Source organism: Triticum aestivum, chromosome 7D (assembly GCF_018294505.1).
Source record: "Triticum aestivum cultivar Chinese Spring chromosome 7D, IWGSC CS RefSeq v2.1, whole genome shotgun sequence".
Taxonomy (NCBI): Eukaryota; Viridiplantae; Streptophyta; class Magnoliopsida; order Poales; family Poaceae; genus Triticum; species Triticum aestivum.
In genome coordinates this window covers 164,878,082-164,897,844 of record NC_057814.1, presented here as the reverse complement: position 1 = coordinate 164,897,844, position 19,763 = coordinate 164,878,082, and the positions used below count along the sequence as shown (strand labels likewise).

The 19,763-nt window shown below is 43.8% G+C and overlaps 1 long non-coding RNA gene across 1 annotated transcript; it reads right to left on the bottom strand.

Moving 5' to 3' along the window:
* Positions 1-12,303: 12,303 nt before the first annotated feature.
* Positions 12,304-13,487, bottom strand: LOC123168154 (uncharacterized). Its single transcript, XR_006484222.1, has 3 exons — positions 12,838-13,487; positions 12,665-12,751; positions 12,304-12,556 (listed from the first exon to the last, which is right to left on the bottom strand). It is a non-coding gene; the product is annotated as an uncharacterized lncRNA (long non-coding RNA).
* Between the last annotated feature and the right edge of the window lie 6,276 nt (positions 13,488-19,763).

The following is a 19,763-nucleotide window of genomic DNA, read 5'->3' as shown; positions in this document are numbered from 1 at the left end:
AAGAGTCAAGTTTCTTCTCTCTATTGCTTTTTATTTTTCTCCTTTGGCAAGCATCATGTGGTGAGGAAAGATTTAGGCACATATGTCCAGTTGAATATGGGTAGCATGAGTTATTATTGTTGACATCACCCTTGAGGTGAATATGTTGGGAGGCAAAACTATAAGCCCCTATCTTTCTATGTGTCCGGTTGAAACGTTTTGCTCATGTGTATGCGGTGAGTGTTAGCAATCATAGAAGACTATATGATGGTTGAGTATGTGGACTTGCCTAAAGGCTCCGATACATGACCCTTCCTAAAAAGATGATGAATTGTAGTTGCAAAGTTGACTGAGAACATAGTTTGTTGGTTTCTAATAGAGTTTATGCTTTATACTTCGATAGTGTGATAAACTACTACTTATTTATGAGAAGTCTATGATAAAAGTTCTATGATAAAAAATTTATGTTAAACTTTGTTGTTGTTATAATAATCTACATGATGCTTCTATGTCCGTATTTTGTTTTTATCGACACCTCTCTCTCTCTAAGCATGTGGACATGTTTTTCGATTTCGGTTTTCGCTTGAGGACAAGTGAGGTCTAAGCTTGGGGGAGTTGATACGTCTATTTTGCATCATGTTTTCCTACTGTTATTTATGATGTTTTAATGCATAATAATGCTTTTTGGAGTAATTCTAATGTCTTTCCTCTCCTAATTTGCAAGGTACACACAAAGAGGGAGAATTGCGACAGCTAGAAATCTGGACCTGGAAAAGCTACGTCAGGCTACTTATTCTGCACAACTCCAAACAAGCTGAAACTTTACGGAGAATTTTTATGGAATATATGAGAAATATTGGAGCCAATAAGTACCAGAGGGGGCCACCAGGTGGGCACAACCCACCTGGGTGCGCCAGGGAGCCCAGGAGCGCCCTAGTGGGTTGTGCTCTCCTCGGCCCACCTCTGGTGCCCATCTTCTGGTATATAAGTCATTTTGACCTAGAAAAAAATAAGGAGAGGACTTTCGGGATGGAGCACCGCCGTCTCGAGGCGGAACTTGGGCAGGAGCACTTTTGCCCTCCGGAGGAGCGATTCCGCCAGGGGAACTTCCCTCCTGGAGGAGGAAATCATCGTCATCATCATCACCAACAACTCTCCCATCTTGGGGAGGGAAATCTCCATCAACATCTTCAACAGCACCATCTCCTCTCAAACCCTAGTTCATCTCTTGTGTTCAATCTTTGTACCGGAACTATTGATTGGTGCTTGTGGGTGACTAGTAGTGTTGATTACATCTTGTAGTTGATTACTATATGGTTTATTTTGGTGGAAGATTATATGTTCAGATCCAATATGCTATTTAATACCCCTCTGATCTTGAGCATGGTTATCATTTGTGAGTAGTTACTTTTGTTCTTGAGGTCAAGGGAGAAATCATGTTGCAAGTAATCATGTGAACTTGATATGTGTTTGATATTTTGATAGTATGTATGTTATGATTCCCTTAGTGGTGTCATGTGAACGTCGACTACCTGACACTTCACCATATTTGGGCCTAAGGGAATGCATTGTGGAGTAGTTATTATATGATGGGTTGCGAGAGTGACAGAAGCTTAAACCCTAGTTTATGCGCTCTTCTGTAAGGGACCGATTGGATCCAAAAGTTTAATGATATGGTTAGAATTTATTCTTAATACTTTTCTCATAGTTGCGGATGCTTGCGAGGGGGTTAATCATAAGTAGGAGGTTTGTTCAAGTAAGAAAAATACCTAAGCACCGGTCCACCAGAAGGAAATATGCCCTAGAGGCAATAATAAAGTTGTTATTTATATTTCCTTATATCCTGATAAATGTTTATTATTCACGCTAGAATTGTATTAACCAGAAACTTAGTACATGTGTGAATACATAGACAAACAAGAGTGTCACTAGAATGCCTCTACTTGACTAGCTCGTTAATCAAAGATGGTTAAGTTTCCTAACCATAGACATGAGTTGTCATTTGATGAACAGGATCACATCATTAGAGAATGATGTGATTGACAAGACCCATCCGTTAGCTTAGCATGATGATCGTTTAGTTTGTTGCTATTGCTTTCTTCATGACTTGTACATGTTCCTATGACTATGAGATTATGCAACTCCTGAATACCGGAGGAACACTTAGTGTGCTATCAAACGTCACAACGTAACTGGGTGATTATAAAGATGCTCTACAGGTGTCTCCGATGGTGTTTGTTGAGTTGGCATAGATCGAGATTACGATTTGTCACTCCGATTGTCGGAGAGGTATCTCTGGGCCCTCTCGGTAATGCACATCACTATAAGCCTTGCAAGCAATATAACTAATGAGTTGGTTACGGGATGATGCATTACGGAACGAGTAAAGAGACTTGCTGGTAACGAGACTGAACTAGCTATTGAGATACCGACGATCGAATCTCGGGCAAGTAACATACCGATGACAAAGGGAACAACGTATGTTGTTATGCGGTTTGACCGATAAAGATCTTCGTAGAATATGTGGGAGCCAATATGAACATCCAGGTTCCGCTATTGGTTATTGACCGGAGATGAGTCTCGGTCATGTCTACATAGTTCTCGAACCCATAGGGTCCGCACGCTTAACGTTTGATGACGATCGGTATTATGAGTTTATGTGTTTTGATGTACCGAAGGTTGTTCGGAGTCCCGGATGTGATCACGGACATGACGAGGAGTCTCAAAATGGTCGAGACATAAAGATCGATATATTGGAAGGCTATGTTTGGACACCGGAATGGTTCCGGATGAGTTCAGGCATTTTCCGGAGTACCGGGAGTTACCGGAACCCCCCGGGGAGTCAATGGGCCTTATTGGGCCTTAGTGGAAGAGAGGAGGAGGCGGCCAGGTGGAGGGCGCCCCCCCAAGCCCAATCTGAATTGGGGTGGGGGGCCGGCCCCCCTTTCCTTCTCTCCCTCTCCCTCTTCCTTCTTCTCCTACTCCAACTAGGAAGGGGGGAACCTACTCCTACTGGGAGTAGGACTCCCCCCCTTGGGCACGCCCTATGAGGGCTGGCCCTCCCCTCCTTTATATACGGGGGAAGGGGGCACCCCATAGACACACAAGTTGATCTTAGCCGTGTGCGGTGCCCCCCTCCACAGGTTTCCACCTCGGTCATATCGTTGTAGTGCTTAGGCGAAGCCCTGTGTCGGTAACTTCATCATCACCGTCATCACGCCGTCGTGCTGATGAAACTCTCCCTCGGCCTCAGCTGGATCAAGAGTTAGAGGGACGTCACCGAGCGGAATGTGTGCAGATCGCGGAGGTGCCGTGCGTTCGGTACTTGATCGGTTGGATCGCGAAGACGTTCGACTACATCAACCGCGTTACTTAACGCTTCCGCTTTCGTCTACGAGGGTACATGGACACACCTCCCGCTCGGTTCTATGCATCACATAGATAGACCTTGTGTGATCGTAGGTAAATATTTTGAAATACTGTGTTCCCCAACAATGGTATCAGAGCCAGGTCTATGCGTAGATGTTATATGCACGAATAGAACATAAAGAGTTGTGGGCGATAATAGTCATACTTCTTACCAGCATGTCATACTTTGATTCGGCGGTATTGTTGGATGAAGCGGCTCAGACCGACATTACGCGTACGCTTATGCGAGACTGGTTCTACCGACGTGCTTCACACACAGGTGGCTAGTGGGTGTCTGTTTCTCCAACTTTAGTTGAGTCGAGTGTGACTACGCCCGGTCCTTGTTGAAGGTTAAAACAACACACTTGACGAAAAATCGTTGTGGTTTTGATGCGTAGGTAAGAACGGTTCTTGCTAAGCCCATAGCAGCCACGTAAAACTTGCAACAGCAAAGTAGAGGACGTCTAACTTGTTTTTGCAGGGCAAGTTGTGATGTGATATGGTCAAGACGTGATGATATAAATTGTTGTATGAGATGATCATGTTTTGTAACAGAGTTATCGGCAACTGGCAGGAGCCATATGGTTGTCGCTTTATTGTATGCAATGCAATCGCCATGTAATTGCTTTACTTTATCACTATGCGGTAGCGATAGTCGTGATAGCAATAGTTGGCGAGACGACAACGATGCTTCGATGGAGATCAAGGTGTCAAGCCGGTGACGATGGTGATCATGACGGTGCTTTGGAGATGGAGATCAAAGGCACAAGATGATGATGGCCATATCATATCACTTATATTGATTGCATGTGAGGTTTATCCTTTATGCATCTTATTTTTCTTAGTTCGACGGTAGCATTTTAAGATGATCTCTCACTAAATTTCAAGGTATGAGTGTTCTCCCTGAGTATGTGATACGTCTCCAACGTATCTATAATTTATGAAGTATTCATGCCATGTTTACAATAGTTTTATATGATTTTGGTATGATTTGATTAGAACTAACCCGGACTGACGCTGTTTTCAGCAGAACTACCGTGGTGTTGTTTTTGTGCGGAAATAAAAGTTCTCGGAATGCGCTGAAAATCAACGGAGATTTTTCTGGAAAATATAAAAATAATGGAACAAAGAGTTACTAGAGGGGAGTCCCGTGGGCCCCACGAGGGTGGAGGGCGCGCCCACCCCCCTAGGGCGCGCCCCTGTGCCTCGTGGACTTCCCCTGGGCCCCCTGACTTGTTCTCGACGCCAACCTCTCCTATAAATGCCCAAACCTCCAGAAAATAACCTAGATCGGAAGTTCCACCGCCGCAAGCCCCTGTAGCCACGAGAAATCAATCTAGGCCCTCTCTAGCACCCTCCCGGAGGGGGCCATCATCACCGGAGGCCATGGAGGAGGATCCCGAAGGGGCCATCATTGCCATGAAGGCCAAGGACCAGAGGGAGAACCTCTCCCCATCTAGGGGGGAGGCCATGGAGGAGGAAGCACAAGGGGGAGAACGTCTCCTCCTCTCTCTCGGTGGCGCCGGAGTGCCATCGGGAGGGGAATCATCGCCGCGGTGATCGTCTTCATCAACATTACCATCATCACCACCATCCTCATCTCTTTTACGCGGTCCACTCTCCCGCACCCCGCTGTAATCCCTACTCGAACATGGTGCTTTATGCCACATATTAGGATCCAATGATGTATTGCCATCCTATGATGTTTTGAGTAGATATCCTTTGTCTTTGGTTTGATTGATGATCTAGATTGGTATGAGTTGTATGTTTTATTTTGGTGCTGTCCTATTGTGCCCTCCGTGTCGCACAAGCGTGAGGGATTCCCATTGTAGGGTGTTGCAATACGTTCATGATTCGCTTATAGTGGGTTGCTAGAGTGACAGAAGCTTAAACCCAAGTAAGGGGGTTGTTGCGTATGGGATAAAGGGGACTTGATGCTTTAATGCTATGGTTGGGTTTTACCTTAATGATCTTTAGTAGTTGCGGATGCTTGCTAGAGTTACAATCATAAGGCATATGATCCAAGAGGAGAAAGTGCGTTAGCTTATGCCTCTCCCTCATATGAATTTGCAATAGTGATTACCGGTCTTGTTAACAATTGCCTAGGACAATTCCGCACACCGACCCATCATTATTCCACACTCACTATTTATAATACTTAAGTAGTATATTCTAACTTTATGATAACAGCACCTACTTTTATATTTTAGCTCTCCGATATCATGCAAAGTTATCCTCTTCATACCCACAACGTAGTTTTATTTCTCGTTTCTAGTTGGAAGCAAATGTTCGGTGTACGTAGAGTCGTATCAGTGGCAGATAGGACTTGAGAGAATATTGATCTTTCCTTTAGCTCCTTGTGGGTTCGACACTCCATACTTATCATTTCCACCTTTGGGAATTGCTACGATGATTCCCTGCACTTGGGGATTATCAAGCTCTTTTCTGGCGTCGTTGCCGGGGAACAATAGCGTGGGGTTGATATTATCGTGTGTGCTTGTTTGCTTTCTTCACTAAGTAGATTTTGTTTTTACTTTTTATTTCTGTTTAGTTGTGGGTGAAACATACCAAAAAAATTAAAAGAATGAAAATACAAAAAAATTACTTGCCTCTCATGCCTAATTTTTTTTTCAATAAGAGAAGTGATTGGAAGGTTATGCATTGGAGAAGTGAGGGTCGACCTTGAACACTTGTGATCATGCTCATGGAAACAATGTAAAAAAATTCATGGAAGCTTCTCTGAAAATATTTACCCCCTTGTATATATCCATTGTATTATAAAAATAAAGTGACAAGATTTGGTTCTAGGATGATTAGATTGCTTGTTTACTATGTGCAGTACAAAAACAGAAACTTTGGCTATAGCGCATGAATTTACATTTTTTACTGGAAAGTCAAATGGGTCTGAAACATTTTGCACATTACTTCTGTACAAATTTTTTAAATTTTCATATTTGTTTTATAATTGTTTGGATTTACAGAAGTTTACAAAATTTCCAGATTACTACAGACTGTCCTGTTTTTGACAGGTTCTGTTTTCTATGTGTTGATAGCTTATTTTGATGAATCTATGGGTAGTATCGGGGGGTATGAACCATGGTGAATTTGGAATACAGTAGATAAAGTGCTAATATGAAATTGGAATGAGTTTGCAGCAGTACCTAAAGGTATTGATTTGCTTTAGTATACTAATGGATCTCACAAAGTTTTTGTTAAGTTTTTGTGGATGAAGTGTTCGAAGAACGAGGAGTTACCGATGTGAGAAGAATAAAGAGAGGCGAGAGTTCAAGCTTGGGGATGCCCAAGGCACCCCAAGTAAATATTCCAAGGATACTCAAGCACCTAAGCTTGGGGATGCCCCGGTTGGCATCCCATCTTTCTTCTTCAACAATTATCGGTATACCTTGGTTTTTGTTTTGTTCACATGATTTGTGTCATTTGTATTTTTCTTTTGCTTAAAGAACCATGCTAGTATGAGATAGCCCTTCATCGATTTATAGAATGCTTCATGTGCTTCACTTATATCTTTTGAGTATGACCTTATAGAATGCTCTTTGTGCTTCACTTAAATCTTTTGAGTATGGTTTTATAGAATGCTTCGTGTGCTTCACTTATATATTTTGAGCTTGGATGTTGGTTAGTATATATTAATTGTAGAATGCTCCATGAACTTCACTTATATCTTTTGGAGTATGAATAATACTATCATCTAAAGCGGGTTTGGAAGAGTGTCGACTTTAGGAATTAGTGATCCCACTATTTTGGAGGGTGTTGAATCTTAGTGTGATATTTACGAAAGTGGATTTGGAAGAGTGTCGACTTTAGTTAGTAATGATTCCACTATTTCGGAAGAGATTCCAATTGATTATGAGAACAAAGTTGCTATCTATGATGATTATTGTGGTGACATGTATGCTATAAAGAATAATGTTAACCATGAAACTTGTCATCATGATTTTAATTTTCAATTGGATTATGCCTCACATGACAGTTATTTTGTTGAGTTTGCTCCCACTATTCCGAATGAGAAGAATTTTGCTTATGTGGAGAGTAGTAAAATTTCTATGCTTGTAGATCATGAAAATAATGCTTTATGTGATGGTTATATTGTTGAACTCATTCATGATGCTACTGAAAATTATTGTGAGGGAGGAATACATGCTTGTAGGAGTTGAAATAATATCAAGTTTCCTCTCAATGTGCTTAAAGTTTTGAAGTTATTCTTGTTTTGCTTTCCTGTGCTAGTTGATTCTTGTTCCTATAAATTGTGTGCTCACAAAATCCCTAGGCATAGGAAGTGCGTTAGATTTAAATGTGCTAGTCATATTCTTCATGATGCTCTCTTTATGTTTCAATTTCTTATCTTTTATGTGAGCATCATTGAAATCATCATGCCTAGCTAAAAGGCATTAAAGAAAAGCGCTTGTTGGGAGACAACCCAATATTTATCCTTACTGTTTTTGTGTGTTTACATGATTAAGCTACTGTAGTAATCATGTTTTATAGATTTTGTTTCAATAAAGTGCCAAGTAAGACCTTTGGGAAGACTTGGGTGAAAGTTAATATGATCTTGCTTTAAAAAGCAGAAACTTTGCGCTCACGAGATTAGCTGTCCTTTTTTACAGAAGAGTGATTTTGAGTTGATTCTTTTTTCAGAAGATTAATAGACAAATTCCTCACGTCCACCAATTTATTTCATAATTTTTGAAGTAGCATAAGTATGGTTGATGTTCAAATCATTACAGACTGTTCTGTTTCTGACAGATTCTGTTTTCATTGCATAGTTTGCTTGTTTTCTAGTTTCTATGGCTTATATTTCTCAATATAAATTGTACAAATGATATGTTACAGTAGGCATTGTGTGAGAACAATTATGAACCTTGTCTTTGACAGTACCAAAGTGAATGGTTTACTCTTTATCATACTAACCCATCTCACGAAGTTCCGTTAAGTTTAGTGTGATTGAAGTTTTCAAGCTTTGGGTGAGATATCGATATGAGGAGAATAAGGAGTGGAAAGACCCTAAGCTTGGGGATGCTCAAGGCACGCCAAGGTAATATTCAAGGAAGACTCAAGCGCCTAAGCTTGGGGATGCCCCGGAAGGCATCCCCTCTTTCGTCTTCAAAACTATCGGTATACCTTACTCGGAGCTATATTTCGTCACATAATATGTGTTTTGCTTGGAGCGTATTTTCAATTTTACTTGATGTTTGACTAAAATCATTGGATCTGGAATCTTGAATGAAAAAGAATCCTCACATGGCTAGTTAATTATTTGACTACTCAGTGTTCTTCACTTATATCTTTTTGGAGTAGTTTGTCATTTACTCACGTGCTTCACGTATATCCTATGAGTAAATGGTTGAATGAATTGAATATCATAAATCTGAATTTATATATGTTTCATATGCTTATAACATGGGGAGTAATGACTTCACACATAATAAGTATAGGTAGTAAACTTATTGAAAGTTAGCAAACGCAGAATTGGTCACTTGAACAATTCATGAAAGAATATTGAAGGAAGAGAGATTTCACATATAAATATACTATCTTGGACATCTTTTGTAATTGTGAGCACTCATTAAAATATTACATGCTAAAAAGTTCATGTTGGACAAGGAAGACAACTTAATGGATTATGTTTTCCTATATCCGAAACGTTATATTGTCTTGGATCATCCAACATGTTGAGCTTGCCTTTCCCTCTCATGCTAGCCAAATTCTTTGCACCAAGTAGAGATACTACTTGTGCTTCCAAACATTCCTTAACCCAGTTTTGCCATGAGAGTCCACCATACCTACCTATGGACTGAGTAAGATCCTTCAAGTAAGTTGTCATCGGTGCATGCAATAAAAAATTGCTAAATATGTATGATCTATTAGTGCGAAGAAAATAAGCTTTATACGAACTTGTGATAGGGAAGAAATAAAAGCGACAGACTGCATAATAAAGGTCTTTATCACAAGCAGCAATATAAAGTGACGTTCTTTTGCATTAAGATTTTGTGCATCCAACCATAAAAGCGCATGACAACCTCTGCTTCCCTCTGTGAAGGGCCTATCTTTTAATTTTACCTTCTACCCTTATACAAGAGGCATGGTGATTTTCACCTTTCCTTTTTACAATTTTTTCTTTGGCAAGCACTTTGTGTTGGAGTGATCCGGATATATATATCCACTTGGATGTAGGTTTTCATAAAGTATTATTGTAGACATTACCCTTGAGGTAAAAGGTTGGAAGGCGAAACTATAAGCCCCTATCTTTCTCTATGCCCGATTAAAACTTTGAACCCATAAATATCACGTGGGTGCTAGCAATTGTGAAAGATTAAATGATAGTTGAGTATGTGGAGTTTGCTGAATCAAAGCTCTTACGTAGACCCTTCCTGAAAATAAGATGAATTGCAATTGTTTGATGACTAAGAGCATGGTTTGTTAGTTTCAAGAAAGTTCATGATCTATACTTTAACATGTGAATAGCTTGTTACTTGATCATGAGAAGTTTTATGAGTTGAGCTACTGTTATGATATATAATGATGCTAAAAAAGGTGATTGAAACTATCATTGATCAAACTTAAGCACTTGCTAGCATTCACACTTCATAAATTATTTCTTTTATCGTTTACCTACTCGAGAACGAGCAGGAATTGAGCTTGGGGATGCTGATACGTCTCCAACGTATCTATAATTTATGAAGTATTCATGCCATGTTTACAATAGTTTTATATGATTTTGGTATGATTTGATTAGAACTAACCCGAACTGACGCTCTTTTCAGCAGAACTGTCGTGGTGTTGTTTTTGTGCAGAAATAAAAGTTCTCGGAATGCGCTGAAAATCAACGGAGAATTTTTCTGGAAAATATAAAAAATAATGGAACAACGAATTACTGGAGGGGAGTCCCATGGGCCCCACGAGGGTGGAGGGCGCGCCCACCCCCTGGGGCGCGCCCCTGTGCCTCGTGGACTTCCCGTGGGGCCCCCTGACTTGTTCTCAACGCCAACCTCTCCTATAAATGCCCAAACCTCCAGAAAATAACCTAGATCGGAAGTTCCGCCACCGCAAGCCTCTGTAGCCACGAGAAATCAATCTAGGCCCTCTCTGGCACCCTGCCAGAGGGGGCCATCATCACCGGAGGCCATGGAGGAGGATCCCAAAGGGGCCATCATCGCCATGAACGCCAAGGACCAGAGGAAGAACCTTTCCCCATCTAGGGGGAGGCCATGGAGGAGGAAGCACAAAGTGGAGAACCTCTCCTTGTGGCACCCCGGCTCAGAGAAACCGGAATGCCCCGTATTCCAGCCCAGAGATCAAGGAGAAGTCTCTGGAATACGGCACTGTTTGACATAGAAAAAATCAGCTCTTATTACAAGAATAATAATTACACGGGTCTGATGTTACAATGATCACATCAGCATGGCGACACTACGCCTGCGATGCTACACTTGCTCTATGCTAGCAGCGGAACAACTCGTAGCAGCGAAAAACTTCTAGCAGCGGAACAACGACGAAGGTGGTGAACTCCACTCCGTAGGGACTCTGGCTGGGACACGATCTAGCTCGCACGAACAGACACCTCAACAAACAATCAAGCAATCACGGCAGCACCTGCAATCTGGCATGACACGCCAGGTCAATACATTGAATGTACTTGCAAGCTCACAACAACCAGAAGCATCAAGGCAAAACAACAACATAGCATTAAGCAGGTTAATTAAATTAACATCTACCATGATACGACAGCAACTACTAAGCATGATATGAAACTACTACAATACTAATAAATCACCATCTCAGATCTCCATAACCATATCTCTCTTGGCTCACCGGCCAAGCAATATACCATCTCGATCACCTCGTGATCAAAACCAAACGGTGATCTTTCCAGCGATCACAACCATGACCAACACTTGGTCTCAACATCATCATCAACATCATGCCAATCTGTACTGCTCAAAATATCCACATATAAATCACCTATAAGTCATTCCATCATGTGAGTGTTGATTGAACGGTGTGACCTAGTACGAACCCATGCCCATGACCGAGGACGCGGCTATCGATAGATTTAATTACACACTCTGTAGAGGTAGCGCACTTTACCCACACCACGGAACCCATGGCCTCGCACTCCCATTCGGGTGGACCAACAGCGTTCCGACAAAACCGATCTACTGCCGTGACACTCTCCCGGCCACTCCGACTCACTCCCCACTAGGCTAGTCCTGGGTGGCCCCGTGTCTACCAAAGACACAACGACGACCGTCGTGGCCAAAACATAAACGGTCCCAAACGGGGACCCGGATCCATAACAACAACAACGGGCACTCAAGGTTATGTCTGCTTACCGGGCCAGGGTACCGCACGCCCATAACCTTCCCTCGTTGGAGGCACCGGCGAGAGGCACGACAATAGACCGCATTAGGGCCTCCCCATAAAAGGCAAATGTGGTTGCACTGGAAAAAGCCCGGTTCGGTGGCACCTGACCAACTTAATGACGGAATTTATCCCCAAAATATAATAGTAATGACTGATACTCCGATATCATTTATCAACCTATAATCCAAGTCATAGCAATATCCAACAAGTAATCCAAAGCTTAATATCGTCATATCAAAATACTCCGAGGACAGTATAACACTACTATCATGATGAATCCAAGAACGATAATACTACTACTCAAATATCAAGAACTAACTATCCAGCTATGATCCACATGCAAGCATCATCTCCATCATCATACTCCAAAACATAATATCAACTAGCATCATGATAAAACTAACACTAGCCACTAATAATCCAAAGGCAACATGATATCCAAAGTAATACTCCAAAGTAATACCAGATACCATCATGAAAATAATCATAATAGCCACTAAGAATCCAAAGGCACATGTCATCCACATAATCATCAAAACATATGTCCTAGAACTCCAAGCAATATCATGGCAATATCAAGATCAAAACCATACTCCGAGAAATGCCATGAACAGATCACACATAGCTAATGCAATATTTTAAATAGGTTCAAATAAATAAACCATGTCACTGCATTGCAATCATGCAAATGGAGGCTGTGTCTTGAGTGGGGTGGAAGAAATCACCGGGAGAAAGTGTGAGAAACTCGCAGAAAGGATAGCCGGAAAACGTACTCTCTCGGAGGGGACTGAATAAGGGCAGGGGCAAAATGGTCATTTTCAGAATGTCAAAACATGGTGAAAATAATTCCATCAGAACGGGCTCGACGAAACGAAGAAGTGGGCTTTGGATTCACCTCAAACGGAGTTGCGAGCAAAAAGTTATAGCCCGACGAAGTTCAGGGACCAATCTATAAAAATAACTCTACAAACAGGCCCCTGAGCTGAAAAACAAAAAACACATTTTAGGAAATACGTCTTCAGAACGGAGAAAGCGTATTCAAGTAAAGCAGAGGCGGAATACGCTTACTTCACGCGAAAACGTACTTCCTGAAGTACGCTTCCACTTAAGCGCGCGCGGGTCCGGGGCTGGGGTCGCTGACGTGTGGGTCCCACGGGGTGGGGCCCGTCACTTATCCATGCTGGCCGCCCGGGTCAACGCATGCAGGGGCGGGGCCGGGCCTGAGTGGCTGCCAGGTGGGGTCGGGGAAAGGAGGGGGCCCGCCTGGCCTGGCTCTTTCTTCCTCCTCGCGCGTGCCCGACGGAGCAGAGCAGGGGCGCGGCTCCGGCGACGAGCCCCGGCGACTCCGGCCACCGTTGCCGACGCTCCGAGCACCGACGAGCTCGGGGAAGAGTGCCGCGTCCATCCCCGCACTGCACGGACGCCGAGAAGGATCAGAATGACGATGGCACGGGTCACGGCGGAAGAGGCTACGGGTGGCGATGGGACTCGAGGCCATAGTGGCTCTGGCGACTCGTGGAGAGGTGGGGGAGGTTCGCGGGGGACTAGGTGGGTCTCTGGTGGTGGTAGAAGGAGGGGAGGGGCTCGACTGCGAGCGAATTTAGCCGGAGCACCGTGGCGGCCATGATGGCCAACAGAGGCGAGGAGAGCTTCTGGAGCTCGTGGGAGAGGTCAGGGAGGCTTGCTGGAGTGGGTGAGGCTGGTGTTGTGCTCGAAGGGCTCGGGGAGGGCCATTTATAGGCGGGGCGAGGATGGCCGAGCCGGGCGTCGCCATGGACACGCGGCCGGCGCCGCGGACGCGTGTGCACACGCATGGGCTCGTCGTTAGGCAACAGAGGAGGAACAGGAGGGACTCTCACGGGGCAGAGGCGGCCAACGGAGCACAGGGAGGATGACGACGGCGACGAACAGAGCCAAACCGCCACTGTGCTCTCGTGGGCGTTCGGCGGCGAGCGTCGGTGAGGAAGCGGACGGAGGGGGAGAGGGGTCCAGGGGAACGGAGACGTCGCGGGCCAGCTGCTGGACACGCTCACGCGCGCGAAGCCGACGAGAGGAGGAGGTGCCGAAGCACAAACGGCCACTGAACACGGCCACTGCACACAGAGCGCGTGCACAGTGATACCATTAACGCGGTCACCACGTGCACTGGCACGTAGCGGGGGAGATGGGCTTGAACATGTTGTTTAGTGGTAAGATCATCCAGGGTAGGTCTCAACAACGGTGGTAGTTTGGTTAAAACTACTATGGTTAAATGGTAATCATCCTCTAAAGTTTACTGCAGTAAACTTGGGTGAGCACTAGTGATCAACAGAAAGGGTTTTTGAGCCATAGAGTTTGTCTGCGAGATTTAAGGTAAGAAGAACTTTCATCCTGGTAACTTTTAGAAGGTTTGGACCAAGATAAATCATAGTTGCTTTGCAACTGACCAAAATGGTCCAGAAACTTGATCAGGAAGGTGCACTCACATGGAGTGTCAAATTGAGCTCAAATTGGGCAAGGCAGAGTCATTCGGTCCTATGAATATGCTCAAAAAGTATCATACCAATTGGCCAAGCCAAACTGGTACTTGCTTCACAAACATCTCCTCTGGACAGAAACTTGCAAAAATTCTAGAGGAATAATGGCTTAATGAACCATGCCCAAAATGGGTGGAGTTAGGTTATATGGATAATACAAGGCCTAGAAAAATTGGCAGCCATAATGGAGCAAGATAAAATATACTTGCTTCACAAACTGAAATTTTGGGCAGAATCAAAGAATTGAAGATGAGCTCACATGGAGGCATAACATGAGCTCTACTTTGGTGTAGGGCTAAGATATGATGATATGAGGGATCATGAAAAATGGCAACTCATTTGGATATTCCTATCTTGCACCTCCTTCACAATGCTTCTTTCTGGGTAGAAACTTTGGAAAATCTTAATTAAATAATTACTAGGCAAATGAGGTTGCATTTTGGCATGTGGAAATGATATGGACAGGAAAAGATGTCCAAGGAGTTTGAGGTCAATTGGGAAAATAAAAATAACACTTGCTTCACAATGTGCCATTTAGGGCAGAATAGGAAATGAATTATTTGAGCAAGATGATAAACATGAAAAATGAAATATTTTGCCATATTTGAGAAAGATATGACCCAAACAATTTATGAAAATTATTTGGTAATTTTAGTTGTGATGGAAATAAAGGTTGCTTCACAACCTAGGGCAGACAGGGTTATTCCTTTAATAGAAAAAGGAATATTCCTGAGAAAAAGAAATTAGGGTTTGGTCAAGCAGTGGAGTGACATGATCTTGGCAAGGCTTTTAGGATGATGAGTAACTAGGGAGGGAAAAATAGGATAATTTCCCAGGTGACAAGGCCACAGAACCACTCCAAAAAGAAAAACAGAGCAAAAACCAATTAAATTAAAAGAAAAAGAAAAGGGCCAAAATCCAGGCTGTTACACTCCTCCTCTCTCTCGATGGCTCCGGAGTGCCATCGGGAGGGGAATCATCACCGCGGTGATCGTCTTCATCAACATCACCATCATCATCACCATCCTCATCTCTTTTACGCGGTCCACTCTCCCGCACCCCGCTGTAATCCTTACTTGAACATGGTGCTTTATGCCACATATTATGATCCAATGATGTGTTGCCATCCTATAATGTTTTGAGTAGATATCCTTTGTCTTTGGGTTGATTGATGATCTAGATTGGTATGAGTGTATGTTTTATTTTGGTGTTGTCCTATTGTGCCCTCCGTGTCGTGCAAGCGTGAGGGATTCCCGTTGTAGGGTGTTGCAATACGTTCATGATTCGCTTATAGTGGGTTGCTAGAGTGACAGAAGCTTAAACCCGAGTAAGGGGGTTGTTGCGTATGGGATAAAGTGGACTTGATGCTTTAATGCTATGGTTGGGTTTTACCTTAATGATGTTTAGTAGTTGCGGATGCTTGCTAGAGTTCCAATCATAAGTGCATATGATCCAAGAAGAGAAAGTATGTTAGCTTATGCCTCTCCCTCATATGAAATTGCAATAGTGATTACCGGTCTTGTTAACAATTGCCCATGACAATTCCGCACACCGACCCAACATTATTCCACACTCGCTATTTATAATACTTAAGTATTATATTCTAACTTTATGATAACAGCACCTACTTTTATATTTTAGCTCTCCAATATCATGCAAAGTTATCCTCTTCATACCCACAACGTAGTTTTATTTCTCGTTTCTAGTTGGAAGCAAACGTTCAGTGTACGTAGAGTCGTATCAGTGGCAGATAGGACTTGAGAGAATATTGATCTTGCCTTTAGCTCCTTGTGGGTTCGACACTCCATACTTATCATTTCCACCTTTGGGAATTGCTATGATGATTCCCTGCACTTGGGGATTATTAGTATGCACCGTTGCGATAGTTCGTCGTGCCGAGACACCACGTTATGATCGGGTGTGATAAGCTCTACGTTCACATACAACGGGTGCAAGCCAGTTTTGCACACGCAGAATACTCGGGTTAAACTTGACGAGCCTAGCATATGCAGATATGGCCTCGGAACACTGAGACCGAAAGGTCGAGCGTGAATCATATAGTAGATATGATCAACATAGTGATGTTCACCATTGAAAACTACTCCTTCTCACGTGATGATCAGACATGGTTTAGTTGATATGGATCACGTGATCACTTAGATGATTAGAGGGATGTCTATCTAAGTGGGAGTTCTTAAGTAATATGATTAATTGAACTTTAATTTCATGAACTTAGTACCTGATAGTATTTTGCATGTCTATGTTGTTGTAGATCAATGGCCCGTGCTACTGTTCCTTTGAATTTTAATGCGTTCCTAGAGAAAGCTAAGTTGAAAGATGATGGTAGCAACTACACGGACTGGGTCCGTAACTTGAGGATTATCCTCATTCCTGCACAGAAGAATTACGTCCTGAAAGCACCGCTAGGTGCAAGACCCGCTGCAGGAGCAACGCCGGACGTTGTGAACACCTGGCAGAGCAAAGCTGATGACTACTCAATAGTTCAGTGTGCCATGCTTTACGGCTTAGAACCGGGACTTCAACGACGTTTTGAACGTCATGGAGCATATGAGATGTTCCAGGAGTTGAAGTTAATATTTCAAGTAAATGCCCGGATTGGGAGATATGAAGTCTCCAATAAGTTCTACAGCTGTAAAGTGGAGGAGAATAGTTCTGTCAGTGAACATATACTCAAAATGTCTGGGTATCATAATCACTTGACTCGGCTGGGAGTTAATCTTCCGGTTGATAGTGTCATTGACAGAGTTCTTCAATCACTGCCACCAAGCTACAAAAGCCTCGTGATGAACTATAATATGCAAGGGATGGATAAGACAATTCCCGAGCTCTTCGCAATGCTAAAGGCTGCGGAGGTAGAAATCAAGAAGGAGCATCAAGTGTTGATGGTCAACAAGACCACCAGTTTCAAGAAGAAGGGTAAAGGGAAGAAGGGGAACATCAAGAAGAACGGCAAACAAGTTGCTGCTCAAGTGAAGAAACCCAAGTCTGGACCTAAGCCTGAGACTGAGTGCTTCTACTGCAAAGGGACTGGTCACTGGAAGCGAAACTACCCCAAGTATTTGGCGGATAAGAAGGATGGCAAAGTGAACAAAGGTATATGTGATATACATGTTACTGATGTGCACCTTACTAATGCTCGCAGTAGTACCTGGGTATTTGATACTGGTTCTGTTGCTAATATTTGCAACTCGAAATAGGGACTACGGATTAAGCGAACATTGGCTAAGGATGAGGTGACGATGCGCGTGGGAAATGGTTCCAAAGTCGATGTAACCGCCGTCGGCATGCTGCCTCTACATCTACCTTCGGTATTAGTTTTAGACCTGAATAATTGTTATTTGGTGCCAGCATTAAACATGAACATTATATCTGGATCTTGTTTGATGCGAGACGGTTATTCATTTAAGTCTGAGAACAATGGTTGTTCTATTTATATGAATAATATATTTTATGGTCATGCACCCTTGAAAAATGGTCTATTTTTATTGAATCTCGATAGTAGTGATACATATATTCATAATATTGAAGCCAAAAGATGCAAAGTTGATAATGATAGTGCAACTTATTTGTGGCACTGCCGTTTGGGTCATATTGGTGTAAAGCGCATGAAGAAACTCCATACTGATGGACTTTTGAATCACTTGGTACTTGCGAACCATGCCTCATGGGCAAGATGACTAAAACTCCTTTCTCCAGAACAATGGAGCGAGCTATACATACTGATGTATGCGGTCCAATGAATGTTGAGGCTCGCGGCGGGTATCGTTATTTTTTGACCTTCACAGATGATTTGAGCAGATATGGGTATATCTACTTGATGAAACATAAGTCTGAAACATTTGAAAAGTTCAAAGAATTTCAGAGTGAAATGGAAAATCATTGTAACAAGAAAATAAAGTTTCTGCGATCTGATCGTGGAGGAGAATATTTGAGTTATGAGTTTGGTCTTCATCTCAAACAATGCGGAATAGTTTCGCAACTCGCGCCACCCGGAACACCACAGCGTAATGGTGTGTCCGAACGTCGTAACCGCACTTTATTAGATATGCACTACTGGAATCAGCTAATTTGCCATCTGCCAGCTCTTTGCCGTCTGCTAGCTGACGGCAAAGAAGCTCTTTGCCATCAGCTACACATAAGCAGACGGCAAAGAAAAGGCTGACGGCAAAGAAGCTCTTTGCCATCAGCCAGCTCTTTGCCGTCTGCCAGCAGACGGCAAAGAATCTTTGCCGTCCGCTGGCAGACGGTAAAGAGTGTGGTGGCCCCCACCGCCCGCTCGTTTGAAAAAATCTTAACGACCCACCTCTTTGCCGTCCGCTAGCAGACGGCAAAGAGGCAAAAAGGCGGACGGCAAAGGCTGGCTGACGGCAAAGAGGGCACTTGACTAACGGCCGGTACCCCCCGCCCGTTACTCACTTCGTCCTCGCCCTTCTCCTCCCACCCCGCCGCCGCCGCCCGCCGCCCCGTCGCCCCCGCCGCCCCGTCGCCCCACCGCCCCGTCCCCCCGCCGCCCCGCGCCCCACCGCCGCCCCGGCCCACAGCCGCCCCGGCCCCCGCCGCCCCGGCCCCCCGCCGCCCCGCGCCCCCCGCCGCCTCCTCCACCGCCCCGCCCCGGCCCCGCGCCGCCCGGCCCCCGCCGCCTGGGCCCCCGCCGCCCCGCCTCCTCCACCGCCCCGCCCCGGCCCCCCGCCGCGCCGCCTCCTCCACTGCCCCGCCCCGGCCCCCCATCGCCGGCCCGTCCCCGACCCGTCGCCGCCCCCCACAGTGAGCCCCTCCCATTTTTTTTTTCTGTTTTTTTGTTTTTTTTCTGTTTAGATAAGGTTTTTTAGTTTATGTTTTTTCAGTTTAGAATTAATTAGTTTAGGTTATTTAGTTTAATTAGTTTAGGTTTAATTAGTTTAAATAGTTTAGTTTTAATTAGTTTAGGTTTTTAGTTTAGGTTTAGGTTAAGTAGAAGGGGGAAGAAGAAGAAGAAGAAGAAGAAGAAGAAGAAGAGGAAGAGGAGGAGGAGGAGGAGGAGGAGGAGAAAGAAGAAGAAGAAGAAGAAGAAGAAGAAGAAGAAGAAGAAGAAGAAGAAGAAGAAGAAGAAGAAGAAGAAGAAGAAGAAGAAGAAGAAGAAGAAGAAGACGAAGAGGAGGAGGAGGAGAAAGAAGAAGAAGAAGAAGAAGAAGAAGAAGAAGAAGAAGAAGAAGAAGAAGAAGAAGAAGAAGAGGAGGAGGAGGAGGAGGAGGAGGAGGAGAAAGAAGAAGAAGAAGAAGAAGAAGAAGAAGAAGAAGAAGAAGAAGAAGAAGAAGAAGAAGAAGAAGAAGAAGAGGAGGAGGAGGAGGAGGAGGAGAAAGAAGAAGAAGAAGAAGAAGAAGAAGAAGAAGAAGAAGAAGAAGAAGAAGAAGAAGAAGAAGGGGGATGAGAAGAAGTAGAAGAATGAGAAGAAGTAGAAGTAGTAGAAGAATGAGAAGA